Source organism: Myodes glareolus, chromosome 8 (assembly GCF_982192425.1).
Source record: "Myodes glareolus chromosome 8, mMyoGla1.1, whole genome shotgun sequence".
Classification (NCBI taxonomy): Eukaryota; Metazoa; Chordata; class Mammalia; order Rodentia; family Cricetidae; genus Myodes; species Myodes glareolus.
In genome coordinates, this window is record NC_142033.1 from 56,259,477 (window position 1) to 56,263,712 (window position 4,236).

General features: G+C 43.7%; 1 pseudogene; it reads left to right on the forward strand.

The window, feature by feature from the left end:
• The first annotated feature begins 234 nt into the window (after positions 1 to 234).
• Positions 235 to 1,505, forward strand: LOC125387507 (alpha-enolase pseudogene; annotated as a pseudogene).
• The last annotated feature ends 2,731 nt before the right edge of the window (positions 1,506 to 4,236 follow it).

Below are 4,236 nucleotides of genomic sequence, written 5' to 3' on the forward strand. Positions count from 1 at the left end.
CACCCTGGCTAATGCATGAGGCCTTGGTAACATAAAAAATAGAGAAAGTTTTCAAATAATTGCCAAATATCTTGAACATTAAATAACTAGCTTGGAAACCAAGCAACTTTGCTTTTACCTGTTTAAGAAAAACAGATGAGAGCTCGGGAACATGTCTCTCCCAAACTCTCTCCAGGGTGTATGCAGAAACATTTGTGATTTTCCTCCATGGCAATCCGATGCCAAAAACTCACCATGTCTATTCTCAAGGTCTATGCCTGAGAGATCTTTGACTCCCGTGGGAGTCCCACAGTTGAGGTTGATCTCTACACCTCAAAAAGTCTTTTCTGAGCTGCCATGCCCAACATTGCCTCCCCTGGCATTTCTGAGGCCACAGAACTCCGTCACAATGATGAGACACTCTGCTTGGGGAAGGGTGTCTCAAAGGCTGTTGAGGACATCAGTGAAACTATCGCACCTGCTCTGTTAGCAAGACACCGAATGCTGTGAAACAAGAGAAGATCGACAAAGTGTTGACTGAGACAAAAATCCAAATTTGGTGCCAATGCCATCCTGGGAGTGTCCCTGGCTCTCTGCAAAGCTGGTGCTGCAGAAAAGGGGTAGCCATCTACTGCCTCATCGTTGACTTGGCTGGCAGCCCTGAAGTCACCTTGTGGGTCCCACCTTTCAATGTGATCAACGGCGGTTCTCATGCTGACAACAAGCTGGCCATGCAGGAGTTCATGATCCTCTCTGAGGGGGTGTCCACTTTCCGGGAAAGCATGCGCATTGGAGCCGAGGTTTATTTCAACCTGAAGAATGTCATCAAGGAGAAATATGGGAAGAATGCCACCAATGTGGGTGATGTAGGCAGAGTTGTGCCTAACATCCCGGAGAACAAAGAAGCTCTGAGGTTGCTGAAGAATGCAATTGGGAAGGCTGGCTACCTTGACCAGGCTGGCATTGGCATGGACGTGGCTGCCTCTGAGTTCTTCAGGTTCGGCAAGCATGACCTGGACTTCAAGTCTCCTTATGATTCCAGTAGGTACATCACACCCGACTAGTTGGTTGGCCTGTATAAGTCCTTCATACAGGAGTATTCAATAGTGTCCATTGAGGACCCCTTTGACCAGGATGACTGAGAAGCCTGGCAGAAGTTCACAGCTGGTGCTGGCATCCAGGTGGTTGAGGAAAATCCCACAGTGGCCAACCCTAAGAGGATGGCCAAGGTTGTTAGTGAGAAGTATTGCAACTGGCTCCTGCTCAAAGGGAACCAGATCGGCTCTCTGAGTCTCTGCAGGCATGTAAGCTGGCTTAGTCCAATGGTTGGGGCGTCATGGTGTCCCATCTCTGTGGGGAGACTAAGGATACTTTCATCACTGACCTGATATTGGGGCTCTGCACTGGAAAGATCAAGCCGATCCAAGTGCCTGTCCAAGTATAATCAGATTCTCAGAATCGAGGAAGAGCTGGGCAGCAAGGCTAAGTTTGCAGGCAGATCCTTCAGGAACCCCCTAGTCAAGTAAAGTGTGAGTGGAGATTCGTGGAGCCCCAGCTGCCTAGACCCTGTCCCTGATGTCACTGAGGCAGGTCAAGGCCAGCCAGTGCCTGCCTCTCCCATGCCACTGCTTCCTTAGACATCATTGTCAATGCCTCACTTGACCACCTGGAGCCCTTCTGGAAACCCCAGCTTTGTAATCATGTGACTGGTCTGAATCATTGTTTGTCATCTCACTTCCAAGTCCAGTGTGATCGCGAGGGTGGCCACAGGCAAGACCCCTGCCCCAGTGGTTCTTCATGCAGAATAAAAGCCTCTGGGACCCATAAGAGCACTGTCTGTGAGTGAGTGAAACAAAAAAAAAGGAAAAAAACAGATGATAGATGTAGATAGACGATAAATAAGGCAGATAATACATATCTTACATGACAGATGTCTATTATCTACATCAGATATACTGACGTAGAAATGCTATCATAATGATGACAATAACAAATACAATTTATGTAATATGATATAACATATGTACAAAGATAAACTATATGTCTGTATCTGAACAAAAGAATTTGTGTTTACATGTGTGTGTTTGTATGTGTGTGTGCTTATGCACACACATTCATTTGGCCAACCTATATTCCCTCAGCATCAATTGTGTTTTAAAGTCGGGCATAATTTTAGGGTTTACAAGAGACTTGATTCTAGAGGGGTTCCCAGGTCCAAGGAGAGATCCTCAGATTGTTCCCTGGACAGCAGAGGAGAGGGTGCCTGAACTGGCCTTGGCCCATAACCATACTGATGAATATTTTGCATATCACCATAGAACCTTCATCTGGCGATGGATGGAGATAGAGACAGAGACCCACATTGGAGCACTGGACTGAGACCCCAAGGTCCAAATGAGGAGCAGAAGGAGGGAGAACGTGAACAAGGAAGGCAGGACCGTGAGGAGTGCGTTCACCCACTGATACAAGGGGACTGATCTAATGAGAGCTCACCAAGGCCAGCTGGACTGGGACTGAACGAGCACGTGATCAAACCGGATTCTCTGAATGTGGCCTGATTCTCTGAATGTGGCTGGCACGGGGACTGTTTGAGAAGCCATTGAGAATGACACTGGGACTTGTTTCCTCTGCATGTACTGGATTTTTGGGATCCTAGTCTGCTTAGATGCTCACCTTCCTAGACTTGTAGGGAGGGGGGAGGAACTTGAACTTCCCACAGGGCAGGAAACCCTGACTACTCTTAGGGCTGGAGAGGGAGGAGGAGAGGAAGTGGGGGGAGTGGGAGGGTATCAGGAGAAGGGGCGGAAGTGGAAACTTTTATAAATTAATAAAAAAAATAAAAATAAAAAATAAGCCACATTAAAAAAAGAAATAATAACATTAGGTCGACAGTATGATTTATCTGAAAATAATGTAAACTATAGATATACTTCTGGATATGTCAGTTGTCAAAGCACAAGATAACCTACACCTTATGGAATTTTGAAGGAAACATTATAAGTAAACAAATAACATTTTTATTATTTAAAAATAAATAAATAAATAAAGTCAGACATAGTGCTAAATATTTGAAAGCACTTAGATTAAGCCCAGGGACTCTATGAGTTTAGTTTCATTGAAGAAGATTCTACGCACACAAGCTAAATACCCTGACAATTCAGGGACAGAACTATGTTTAGAAAGACAGGGACAAAGAGTCACCAGAAAAAAAAGCTTCTTGAAAACACAAATGGCTGAGCTGAGCCCCACGACTCTGCCAATCACATAACACCACGTGAAGATATTACAAAACTCTATCTTACCAGTTGTCAGTCTCTTGTAACTCTGGTAAGAATTCAACCGCAACAGCCATCTCCTCAGACCTGCAATGGAATTCACACTTACCACTGATGAATAAAGTCCAGGCATTCAAATAATAGATGGCACATTGTGTTTCTTTTTTATTGAACTATACATTTTTCTCTGTTCCCCTTCCAGCCCCTCCCCTCCCCTTCAACCCTCTCCCAAGGTCCCCATGCTCCCAATTTACTCAGGAGATCTTGTCTTTTACTACTTCCCATGTGGATTAGATCCATGTCTGCTTCTTATAGAACAAGAAACTATCACAGTAGTATTGGCTCCAAGAATGAGTTGAGGCTGTCACTCAGGTTACCTGTCTGAAAGAAATCCGGAAAATCTTCCTTTTTGCTGACTGCAGTTTGCTGCTGGACCGAGTCTTTGAACTGTTGATTCACTATTTTTTTTTAAAAAAAAAAATCACATTTTACCAACCAATTACTCAGCATTCCATGACAAGATCAATGATGTTAAAGGTTTTCAGCTCATTGTATTAATCAATTAAGCACAGCATATGAACAAAAACCAACAGTCAGCTGATCTCAACCAATTGCTGATGAGCTTCTGTTTAAAACAATTAATAGTGAAGCAATGCTTGAAAACTAAGGGCAAAGGCCTAATTGATTTTTCAAAAGTAAGAACACTCTAAATGCTCAATTAATTAATAATTTGCCTACTAATTGATTTCTTCAAGGTGTCTGACTGGCAAAATTGAGAAAGTTTCCATAATCACAATCCTACTACCGAAGTCTTTCTAGACACTGGGAAGGTTAGAAGATCAATTTAGATTCCCATTAAGTGGCGCAGAAAACTTTCTCCAAGGGTGAAAACCCAACTATCAAAAACAGAGAAATGAGCAACTAATAAAACTCTGGGGAGAGCTTTGTGAGATGAAGCAATGCCATGAAGAAGATGAATATG